Source organism: Acanthopagrus latus, chromosome 6, assembly GCF_904848185.1.
Source record: "Acanthopagrus latus isolate v.2019 chromosome 6, fAcaLat1.1, whole genome shotgun sequence".
NCBI lineage: Eukaryota > Metazoa > Chordata > Actinopteri > Spariformes > Sparidae > Acanthopagrus > Acanthopagrus latus.
In genome coordinates, this window is record NC_051044.1 from 16,349,629 (window position 1) to 16,362,952 (window position 13,324).

Genomic DNA, 13,324 nt, shown 5'->3' on the forward strand with positions numbered 1-13,324 from the left:
TACATTGTTGTGTTTCTGGTCTGTTCATTGGTTCTGCCTTCCTGTCATGTTTTACCTGTTTTTATCTGCCTGAGTTTTACTGCTTTGTATTTGCACCTAGTTTAGTTTTCTGTTCTGTCATCTGCTTGCCTCTGAGCGTCTTGCTTTTGGGTCCATTTTTTTGCAAAACCTTGGCAAGATGACAGTTTTTTATTGAGAATTCAATACACAAGAACAACAAAAAATCACACACCACACTCCTGTCTGGGTATATATGGCCATCAGTGCACATTAAACATTATTCCTGTGCTGTAACACTCATTTAAATTTATTTCATATTGAATAATGTGGAGCTTTTTGGCACACTCCTGCATTTCAAGGTATATTGGCTATAGTTCATCAGCACCATCTGTGGGGCCAGCAGGCAGCAGAAGATCCTGTCACAGGTTCAAATACTTAGCAGATTAACTCATCACACAGATACATCATCAGCTATCCCCTAAAGCTTCCATTGACAGTCAGTTCACACACGCACAATTTAACACCGACTTCCATGAACTCTCAGGCGAGTCACACAAAAAGACAAAAGTGTTGTCAAAGCAAAGCGTGGTTGAAACATGCATACCTACTGTTATAGGCTTGAAATGCGCAAACTGAGCACCACAACATGAGCAACCACCAGCAAACCAGAAGTAATTTATGATGTAGATACGTACCAACAACCATCACAGTGACTTGCAGCCAATCACAGTCGCCAAGTGCTCCAGTGTGACAACCAGCCACTCAGAGGCATCTACCAGATTGTGGTTCTTGTCAAAGTTCATCAGAGACACAATACAGCAAAGTTTTCCCTTTTTTAGGCTGACATCTATAACATAATCAGTCATTTTGTCAGTGCCTCCATAATATCATCCACCTGGCTTTTTTCTGCCTATGTATGCAGAAAGTGTCCCGTTGTTGTCTTAAGAGTGTCAGCAGATTAGATTAGCTCTGCGTCGGTCAGGGTGCACAAATGTTTCTCAAAAGCACTGGAAGTCTCTCCTGCAGAGAACTGAAATCCAGTCCTCAGATCGTCTTCACTATTGTTTTAAATGACCAAGTAGTGTACATCAGAGACAAACAACTATCTGGCCAGACAGGCCAGTCTGGGGTATCTCTTGAAATGAAATAGTTAAGTTATCTTGAGTCCATGCAAGTTGTCACAGTTAGGCAGTCAAGCTAAGCTAATCCCCCTCATGGCTATCAGACCTGAGAAATATCAGAGAGCGGAGTTTCAGTAGACAGGACTGTGGATGCTGTTGTGTTTAACATGGAGTGTTCAAGCCCTGTTATGTGTGTCTTTTTATTCAAATCCAACAAAACATTGTATGCCCACAAAGTTGTGTCAGATTTGCCATGTGGTGTTGAACGTGGTATCGTATACTGATATTTTACAAGTTATTGCATTGAAGTGTGAAGACAGGAGACGACTCATCTTGCTAGCTGATTAGTTGATGGTGGGCCTTTAAAGAAATGTGTTGTCTGAATGTATGTAATGTAAATAATTGTATGTTAAACTGTGGGATTTCTGCGTCAGACCCCAGGAAGACTCGCTGACATCATGGTGTTAGCTAATGGCTTATAAAGCAGATGGAGAAAGGAGTTAACACATAGAATAAGAATTATAGACAAACGCATATGATACATCTACTGTATCTTATACTGCAGCATGTACCTCATGTTGCTCTCCTCAGGCTCTGTGCCAGTTTAACAGTGCATGTTGTACAGTCACAGAATGGAAGGTTTTGGATGTTGATGTATTTCACGGTCCTTGTTTCGATGTAGGAATCCTAATTATGGTTTGTTTGCTTTGGATGTTGTGTCTTGTGCTCACAGGGATCTATTTGTGTATCCGTTTTTTTTTAATCCCCTGGAATGTTTCTGTTCGGGAGGAGAGTTGGATGGCGCCTTTGTTGCAATGTTAATGTATTGTGCTTCTAGATGACAGTGGGCTAACTTGCTGGGATCTTTGCTCTGTTTTAAGTTAGTGTGTCTGAATACTTCCATGAGGGATGAGTCATGTATGTGACCAGACATGAAAATAAATTATTCATTCATTCATTCATTCATTCATTCATACTCTGTGGTTCGAGTCTACACGGTGGGAGGTGATGACATGTATTTCCATATGAGGAATGCGGCTGAGCTTCATGTGCCAGTGTTTTGGCTGCACGTTTAAATAAGAGTGTTAATGTGTACGTGTGTGAGTGATGAAGCAGTTGGCTCTGTGTGTGTGTGTGTGTGTGTGTGTGTGTGTGTGTGTGTAATGGCTGGCACAAGCGGCAACGTCTGGACTGTGGACTCCCATAGAGATGATGGTAGAAGTATGTGTTTAGTCACTTAACGTAACTGCTCATTTGTGCCTCACACAAGCACTGTCCCTGCTCGTTATCCTGAATGTGTATTCCTGCACGTGTGCGTAAGTGTGACTGGGTTTGTTTGTTTGTTTGTGTGTGTGTGTGTGTGTGTGTGTGTGTGTGTGTGTGGTGTGTGTGTGTGAAAGTGAAGGAGAGGCAGAGAAAGGGAGCGTAAAGAGGGAGTCAGAGCTTCGTGTGGATTGTGTGCGAAAGTGCAGCCATGATGAAGTACAACAGCCGAGCGTGTTCACAGTGCATGCGTCAAACAGGCTGCCTTAAAGGGGAACAACAGGCCATTTATGAAATAATTATTTTTTTATTCTTAGCCTCACAGACGTTACTTGAGACTAAGACGTTACTTTCCTCACACTCTGTTTTTTTTGTCCAGCTAATACTTTTAATGTAGTTAATGTCAGTAATGTAAATGTTACCTAAAGACATTTTCCAGTTAACATAATTGCAGATTCTGACATATTTTGACTTAACATCCAATCCACACAAGATTCAGGAGAGGTGTATTGTTCCTGAGTGGCAGCAAAACTGGTAACACTTTCTATGAGGCCAATGTTTATGCATTGTAACACATCATGAATATACATGCAATGTGTTGTAATGCACCTATAGCACTGTATAACCTCAGTAATAAGCGCTCAAGAATATTCATAATGCTTTATAGCAATGATCCTGATAATGATGCATTAAAAGCATACTTTAGATCCATTATAGTGTGTCTATACTTGTAAGCAATCATAAATATTCAGATTGCCGAAGAACAATCGCACATTATGAACCATTTTATAATGATGTCACTGGTCACTCACCATGTCCTATTAAATTTCTCAAAGTTGTAATACATTAACATTTTTATGATGCATTATAATGTGATAGTAAGTTATTATAATCAGTAATTGGGTGCTTAAGGCTGCGTAAGGCTCTCAATCTTTAATGGTGCGTGAATGCAAACACATTGTTACATTTTGAGTTTGATTTTTGGTTTGTCTCATGTGCTATTGACAAAAATGAAAGTGAAGCACACAGCTTTAACACAGTAGAGGTGGAAATAACAAATCACTTTATACCACTTTTGTTTAAATAGACCAGCACGGCAGCCTTTTACTTAGAACCCAGTTTTTCTGGCTTCTACAGTATTTTATTAGGCTTTTAATGAGGAAGGAACATTGTGTGCGGCACTGCTGACCTGACAACGTCACTCTTATTCACAAATCAGGGGAGCGCCCCTGCTTATAGGTACTGATTCATTTGGTGACAATCATGATTCAGTCAGTTCACCTTGAAGATTTGTTGTTGAACTTTTGTTGCTAGATGTACTGAATACCACAGTGACTGAGCGCTGACAGAAAACTAGACTCTGATGTTCTTCTGCTCTTGTCTTTTGTTTGGAGCTAAACATATATTATTACTTTATTATAGTATGTAACAAATACAGCACTATGGGAATGATAGCTCACAGACCGCTGATGTGAAACGGATCAAATTGTTCCATTTAAATACTTACTTGTGCTCTTACTTGGCTGACTTTGTCAGTGTGTGTGTGTGTGTGTGTGTGTGTCTGTCTGTCTGTCTGTCTGTGTGTCTGTGTGTGTGTGTGTGTGTGTGTGTGTGTGTGTGTGTGTGAGGGAGACTGAACTCGACAGGATGAGAGAGATGAATTTAACATGCGAGGCATGATAACTGAGGTTGACACCAAATCAAAATGTGAAGAGCTGAACAAGCGAGGCTGCAAACCCAGACAGAGTGATGAGGACACCTGTACATTTTAAGTTTTTGTCTTCTCACATCAGCACAGATGTACTGTATTTGCTGCATGAAGTCAGTTCAATGTAGTACTTCTTTATTTAAATACTTGACTTAAACGTAGCCTTGTCCAGTACCTGCTTGAGCCAAGAACTACACAGAAGCGATTTCAGTAAAACTCAAGGGCCAAGGTGATTGTTTGGCTTTTGGGATTTTTCTTTAATTTCCTGAGTTCAGCCATCGTTTTGGATTCCAAGGCAGACGCTGTATGTCATATGTCATCTGTAAGCACTCATATGTGATCTTATAGATTTACTGTACCTATAGTAGGAGCACTCACTTCTTTACAGGCATGCAGAGAAACTGGGGATTGAACCATAGATCTTTACATTTCTAGTTTGCTTTATTTTTTGGGCCATATGTGTTAGAGAGAAAGGTGTGTGTGGGCTGAGAATATCAATGAGAATACATACTTAAGTCCCCGTCAGGTGTTGCAGCATTCAGGTTGCAGTGTTACTATTTTTCACATGTGTACAGAGGATTATGATTATTTGTGTTTACATATGTTGCACGATAAAAACAATATACAACTCTGTTTGGAAAGAATTTATCATCATGCATATATCACAGTGATTTGAGTGATTTTCCAGTTCATCAAAGAACTGAAGTAGGCCCAGTGTTGTTTGATAAACTGATCAAGAATGACTACGATCGGTAGTTCAGTGTGCATGCAGAGCCTGCATGTCATACAAGAACCCTTAAATCAGACTAAATTAGACAGATTTCTCTTCTACATTAGTCGCGGGTGAATGAGAACCCTGCGAGTTTTGCTTTCATATCATGCAGCACAAATGTTGTGGCATGACGTCCGTTAGTCAGTCTGCGTTACTTGACATTGCATGCCCTGTGCATGCACAACATTTATGTCCACGCTGAAACAATATGTTGTTAATGGTAGAATGGTCTGCATGTATATGATGCTTCTCTGGTCTTATCGACCACTCAAAGCACTTAGCAAAACAAATCAGCATTAACTCGTTCTTACGCTGGTGGGCTACCATGCAAGTCACTTAGAGCAATTTGGAGTTCAGTATGTTGCCCAAGGACAATTCCAAATGTCGACTGGAAAAGCTGGGGACCAAACCAGAGATCCTCCAGTCCTGTATTGTGCAGCCCAAATACAGAGGAACAAATGAACAACATCAAGAGAAGCTTTGAGGATTTACCTAATGAGCTCTAAACTTTAAAACCACTTTACAACCACAGCAAATTGAATATTAAAGACTGATGGACAGGTGGCTGCTCTACTCAGGTGTATCAAACACGACTGCTTTTAAAAATTGTGTGACCAGTAGTGAGGCTACACTGAAGCCAAACTCTTTGGAGCCTGACAGCTCCAGTCTTTTACAAACTCGATTCAGAGACCACATTGAGATCACGTCCTTGTCGATCTTGTAACTCTGGGAAAAACTTGGTAACTACATCACCAAGCTTATGCAACATGCATTCAGCGTGATGTTTCTCTTTCCTTTGTGGAGACTTTCACATGGTAGTGTGGGTATACTGAAGATGACCTGCACTTGAAGTGTTTTCCTTGGCAGAGTGACATCCAACATCCTCACAAAACTCCTGCCCGCCCCCACAGTGCTTCTCATACACACACTTACACACACACATGCATAAACTTGTGCATACACATGCACTACACACAAGGATGCATTTGTGTGCTGTACATACAAACATATGGGCTCGGCTATATAGAGCGATTAAGAACAGGGCATAAGAGCAGATGTGCAGTACATTATGTTTTTCGTATCATAGCTGCTGGGTTCAACTGAATGCATTCGAGTAGAAAGACATTTTAGCACTGCAGTTACCATTTCACTGCTGGATTTATTCAGAAGTTAAGTATTAAACACATCTGAGCAATAAAAACCAATGTAGAGACAAAAGGGTGAATTTCTATACACACAGTTTACTATGTCCTGAGGAGAAACAGCAGGGAATTATAAATAACCTGCGATAAAATGTGAAATTACTGTATGTAGGAACAGCTGGTGATGCAGCAGGCCTTATTCAAAGATGCAAAAGATAAACACAAACTGTATGCATAACACACACTTGAACAGGCATCCCGATATAGAACGCACACTCAAGCACACTTATTTACTGTGCAAACCTGCAGGAGTAGGCGGTGAAGAAGCACTAAATGTTGGCTGCCCTCAGCCCCCCCTGGCTTGGCTGGATGGCACTGACTGATCCATACAGACAGGGGAAGGGAAGAGAAATAGCAGGAGATGGAGCGAGCATGGGGGAGGGAGATGTAGCAGAGAGGGAGATGTGGTGAAGTCCTACAGAATATATGTCCGCTCAGTATGTGCAGAATCAGATGCAAAATGACATTATAACATTTCTGTGATATCGGCTCTCAGACTGTCCGATGGCTGACAGTTTAACTTGGTTAACAGTTAACAAGTGTGTGTATTGGCTGCTGTGACGTCTCACTGCTGTGTACGTGTAGCATGTGTACGCTCTATTGTTCTACATATGGCTTGTGTTGACATTGTTTTTTATTGCCCGTAGTTTGTTGTGTTTGCTTGTAAGCTCTCTGGTCGCAAACATGGATGATGTCACTCTGACTCATGTAACTGTGGGCTTACTGCCACACACTCAGATGCTGGTTTCTTCACATGCACATGTAGGTCCACTCAGGTGGTCTCGTGATCAGAAATACATTTCATAGCCAGCACTATGTAGATGGTAGAGAATTATATATTTATGTGTATATATATATATATATATATATATATATATATATATATATATATATATATACACACACACACACGCACAAAGAGTTGCAATGGTCAGTGATTTTATTTATAAGTTCTTTGACAGAAAATAAATCTACATTAAACACTTGAATGGAAACATTTTCTGGTCCAAGCTTCTCGGATGAATGCTGTTTCTTTCTTTGTCCTTGAATATTTTTTATGGGTTTCAGCGCTTTTTTCAGAGAATTGATTCACAGGAAGTAGCTTTAGTCCTCGTGATATCTATTTTTAAACAAAAGTATGTCTAAATGTTCCCCTCATTTTTTTTCATGGCTTCAAACATGATGTGAATTATCATATTTTCCAAGGTATTGTATTGTAAGTTAGAATTTCCAGTATCATGACAACACTGAAAGTGAATAACTTTGACTGTTTGACTCTTGGATTGTGATAACCACAAAGTTTTAGGGTGTTACTTTTGGCTATGGTCAACTGCAACTTCTGGTAGATATTTGCCATCTTGACCGGCTCTCTCTCAAAACTAGAGACAGAAACTTTAATTTGTGTCACAGCCCGATGTGAAACTTTACATTATTACATCAAAATTGCTCAATATTTTTACTTGTCACTTTCACAAGTAAGCTTAAACCACATGATGTGATACTACACTATACTGTTAAAGTCAAAAACCTAAAAAAGTAGAGCCTGATGTTGTACTGATGTATTGGATGGCCAATATTATAGGCTGATAATGGCCTTTTTACAGATATCGGTACTAGTGGTGTTGACAGTATTGGCAGTGTTGGCAGTACCCCAATTTTTCAGTTCCTTAGTCTGCTTTTGTAGTGCATTAGTGTTGTTTTAGACAATAATGTTTATTGTTAAATTGTAATATTATTTGTCACTGTTCTTTGTTACAAGTGTTTTATAACCACATTTGTTGCAAATTGTATGCATATATTGACTGATATCCATCAGAATCTCTTAAGTGTATAGGTCAGGTCCTACCAAAAAGAAAAAAGAAGTACTGTAGTTAATCATTTCCATTTTGCCTTCACTCTTTTATGTTTCACTGTCATGCCAGTAATAGAATATGGAGATAATTTATGGCCACAGGCCTCCTCCCCGTGTCTTCATGCCTTCACTACTTAACATAAGCATTGGGATTTATTACAGATCTCAAAATGATTTAGAGGGATTATTTTTGAAGTGTTTTTTATTAGGAAGATCCTGCATTGTATACCCTTAAATATGAAGTTTCAGGAAACTTAATGTGAGCTGCTGACTAGAGAAGTTTCACAGGGATCTATATTAGTTACAAAGAAATTACCCTATTCACCCATGTTGTCCTCACATAATGATGCTGCATGGCAATAAATAAAAAATACTCTTTTTGTCATCTCTCACACTTAGATACCTCTCAGATACTATCTATGGTAGTCAAGGTTTCCCATATTGTCACAGTGTTCTGTGAATATGTGCTGAGACAAGTGTTGGACAGTGTGAAAACCAGATCAGAACGAGGTCAAGGTGAGATTTTTCCGCTCTGCTTAAACAATGTTGTTCTGTGCTCTATAAGTAGGACAACTGAATAAGTTTCTTTTTACCTTTTCAAGTGACTGGACTCCCAGATGTTAAAGGAAATCAACACTTAACACTGGTGAACTGGATCATACAGGCTGTAACGTACTCTTTATGTCATGGTGTCTGGCAGATATTTGCCATCTTGAGCAAATTTCCCTCAAAACTGGAGGAAGACTCAAATTTGATATAAAAGCCTAACCTTCCAAACGTACATCATTACATTGAAAATGTGCTTAATATATCACTTTGGCAAGCGAGCACACACCGATCATTAAAAAGAAACCTCTATAATAAATCATTCCCATTTTCCATTCTCTCTTAGCCATTTCAACCTCATGCCAGTAATAGAATATGGAGATATTTTATGACCTTAGGCCTCCTTCCAAAGTCTTCTTGCCGTCAGTACTTAACGTAAAATATTGAGATTTATTACAGACCTTCAGTCAGTTTGACTGCAGTGCCTGGTTGACTAATTCATTGGTACATGAGACCTTTGTAAGCTGGCATCCTGGCTGTGCTCTTAGTATTTTCTTGTTATTTTGTGGTTTCAAGATTAATTTTTATATGTCTCATTGTGTCGTTTTTGTTTGTGTCTCTGAGGATCAAGCAGATTAAGGCAAACATACTTATCTGGTTCTTCTTAATGTAATTTACTGCACAGTAAGTTACGGCTGAATGACTTGGTGTCTCCTGGTGAATTTGAAATGATAAAGCTTAGACTCGGTAACGTTCAGTCATGTAGTCAATGCAGGATTCAATTATACATTTTGGTTAGTTTACATCATATTCTAGATGATTATGTTTCGTTTTTGAAGCTGTGTCTAAATCGGTACTGCCTAGTCTTTCCAGCCATGAGGTTTGAATAGGTCTGACAGGTATTTGCCAGATATAAATCACTGTTTATACCATTTTAATTTTGGGGGGTAAAAATGCCCTTGGAATATGTTAGATCCTCAATCATTTTTTTCCCCGTAATCACTGACACATTGCGCAAGAACTCTGGCATTTGAACGGTGTTGTGAATTTATGGGAGCCCCAAGATGCAACTGGAAAAAAATGTAAGGACCTTTTTTAACATTATGCTGGTAAAGAAAAAAAAAGATCCACATATTGCTTATGTTATAAACACAAGAGAGAAAACTTAAAACAATTCTAAAATGGATCTGCTGAATTGTATTTTTTTATTTGTTTCTCCCAGGGCTTCCCTAAAATCAGAATTTGCATATTCACAAATGACTTGTTTGCTTTAAGCCCCAGGGGTCCACTGTTAAATTTCAGTTTTGGCCCTCCAACAGAAAGGTTTTTTGCAGCCCCTGATATGAATAAACTGCAACTTGACATTGTCATTTTCCCTTCAATGAAAATCTGTCTACGGGCTCTGTGTTTTTTTTTCTGCATCTCACTGTAAAAGAAACAACCTCAACAATATGTGAATGCTTTTATTTTTCTGGGTTTTGTGAAACGATTGATATCACTTTCTCATGGATGTAGGCCAAATGTGAGGCTAATACCAGCAGCCACATAGCTTAGCTTAACACAAAGACTAGTTACAACCTTTCCTGGCTCTGCTTTATTAAGAGGCCTTATCTTGTTGAATCATTTGTCTCACTTCAGGAGGCTGGACTTTAAAAAACAGCTCTACTTGAATAAAAAATGATAATGCATGCAAGGGCACTATAATTGCAAGTCACGCTGTTTTATTGTAATGTTAAAATTCAATTTCCACTCTTTATTAGTGTGCAGGCACAAAATTGAATTGAAAATTTTCTCTGTAGTCCGGAGGAGGATGCACAGAGCCTCCTGACGTTTGCACACAGGCCCGTCTGAATCCTTAATAGGTTCGCATCACCTCAGTCCGCATGGCTCGATCATACGGCGAGTTGTGTAGAAGAGTGCATGGTTCAGCGGGTTAGCATCCTTTGTCATATGGTGATCTGAGCCCTGTGAGTGTGTGAGATGAGCTGAGTCGTGCCTGTAGACATGACCACTCATCCCGTGGCAAAAGGAGGGTCTGTGCGGCTGTGGGGGTTGAGGAGGAACATGCAACTGTGCCGTGTGGTTTTCCTGCTTTTATTAAGTGCAGTTAGCGTGCATTTTAGGACACAATCATGTGTGTGCGTGAGTGCGTTATGTATCATGTTGTGATGTATGCCTAACAGAAAAGCAGCGTGTGCAGTGAACACGTTAGTCGCTGATGATATGCGTGAACTATAAGAGAAAAGGAAACATACTACGGTGACTCTCTTTACAGCACAAATAAACTAAGATGAGTCAGAGATATTTATGGTCATCCCCAACGGCCTCTCTCCTCACTCTCTTTCTCTCTGTCTCTTCCTCTATCTTTCTATTCCTGCTTCTGCAGTCGAACATGCTGATGATTGGATAAATTGCTGTTAATTGAGAGCGAATGGTTATCATTTGCTGTTATATTTAACACGCTTTTCACGAACCAGGAAGTGGCAATTTGCATAAATTTACCGTGCCTTGGAAAAGCTGCTGTCACATGCTGTATTACATTCTGGGATCAGTATCTTTACAATTATTACTTAATTACTGTGGTGGACAACACAAAAGGAAACGTATATATCTTTCACTGTGATCTCATTTTTGTTATCACTTTAGTCAAACAACTGGAGACATACAATCAGTAATATATCAGTCAGTGTCTTTGTATACTGAAATAAACTCAAGGATGTAGTAAAGGACACAAAGTGAAAACCATTAATGGAAAATGGAATAAAGCAGATGCTAGAACTTTTGACCCAGTAGTATAACACTGAATGATTTTCTACAGTTAGTAAAGTTCAACAGATTGTAAAGCCTAAATAGAAACAAGGAACGATGAGCAAAGAAAGTACTGACATTAAACGAATGGAATACATTTAAAAGAAGGAAAGAAAGGTTAGAGTCACAAGGCTTTAAAGATCCTCCACTGTTACTAATTTGTGTCATGTATGTGTTCTGTGGACAATTCAAGAGAAACATACACATATAAATTTAAATCTAAATCACATAGAAAATATGTCCATGTCAGGGTACTTGTTTGATATGTCTTTGGCAGACATGTAAATCTTTATCTGTACTCATTAACTGAAGCCCCATTTTACTGCAGCGGTAGCAGCACTTGGTCCTTTTGCTCTGTAAAATTCTCTAAAATGGTTCACTTGTCTTGCCGTCACTTTCCTTGAGTCCGCATCTGAATCGCTCTGTTCCCTCTAGTCCCTCTGGGTCGAACTTGCTCTGTCATAGAGGCAGCAGCCTCAAGCTTAACTCAACCTTTTACTTCACGAACAAAGAGGCCCATGTCTCTTATTGTGGGCTAAGTGCTTCTCACAATTTGCAGTAAACTGCTGGGAAAACGAGCCCCACAGCCCTCTGTGCTCCTGCATTTATGGTGTCCGCAGAGAACACAGAGCAGGAGATTAAGGACTCCCTCAGGCGGAAAAGGTTATTATGTACAGTATATGATGTTATATATGTGTGTGGTTCTTTGCTGTTGTCTGTATTGTGTGCTAAAAAAGAACCCTGCGGGCATCCCGAGTGAAAAGTTAAATGAATGTTGTGTTGACAGACAGATATTATGAATACCAGCATGTGTGCAGGGTTTTTCGTTGACCTGCCTCATACATAAAGGATGAAGAGGGCCTCTCCCTGGTTGCATATCTCCCGGGAGGTCCCAGGACTGTCCTGAACAGCTGACTCACCCTTTGGTGTGTCCAACCTCTAGCATCTCACACATTTCACTGCGCTAACATGCACACACCACCTTCACACAGCTACGCGTGCCTCTGCTGCCTCACTTCCACTCGACCTCGGTTGTTCCCGTGTCCCGCCTGTCTTTGAAACAACCTGAGAAAGGCGCACTGCTGAGTTACATCACTGGGTCTAATCTCCACACGCCCTCTAAAAACAGTCGTTTTGTTCAAAGTGTGCCAGCCCCTTTTTTCTTTAACCATTTCCAGATACATTCATGCATCAGTGAGCGAGAGATCTCAGGCTGGTTCTTTCACTGTTTTCACCCATTCCGTGCCATTTTCTCAAACTCAGTGCAGCTTTGTTGGCATTGAAAACAGACATTTACATCATCAACGCCATTGTGAAATCAACAAATACTGAATAAATATAAACATATACAGATAAGTACAAAAAATACCTAACTACTGTATATACAGGTACTCCTAATTCACCCTTTTTTCTCACACAGGCACAATGCTGAGTTGCGAAAGATTACTGGCTGAGAAAGCTTATGCAATTTATTCTAATCTCACTTATTATTAATTCATACCCAAAGCAAGTAAGAACAGGTAATTTTTTTTTCTTCTTTTTGGATTACAAGTACAGAATATTGACTAGTTTTGAATGTTCTGTTACTGGCAGACCCAGACGCAGAGGCACGCAGTTTGGTGTTAACAATAAAGATGAATGACGAAGAGGAGGCCAGGCAGGTGGTGAGCAGGTGGTAATGAATGCCAGGGATGAGCAATCTCGCTGGTTATCTCACGGGAGGAAGCTGGCAACACAGGTGAGCTAGAGAAGGCACGGAGCAGAGAGCTGAGCAGAGAGACGCCGGAGATATCTGCACGTGAAACCAAGCAAAAAGTAGCACTGACACAGACATCCACAAATTCAAACACGAGATGAAAAAAAAAAAAAAAAACACAAGATACTATACTGAATGATCGCGGAGAGTCACCGGTAGAGACGGCACAATCTAGCACCGGAGTGAAGAGAAGATCATTATTTTTTAGTGGCAGTTGATGAAGCACAGGTGATTCATCAAGTCATCTCGACTCTCTGCTGCAGCGGCAACATCACGCCTACGAGCGCACACACTGG

General features: G+C 40.0%; 1 protein-coding gene across 7 annotated transcripts in view; it reads left to right on the plus strand.

Moving 5' to 3' along the window:
* Nucleotides 1–13,324, plus strand: part of cacna1da (calcium channel, voltage-dependent, L type, alpha 1D subunit, a) — a 73,553-nt gene that overhangs the window by 13,880 nt on the left and 46,349 nt on the right. The window lies entirely within an intron of this gene.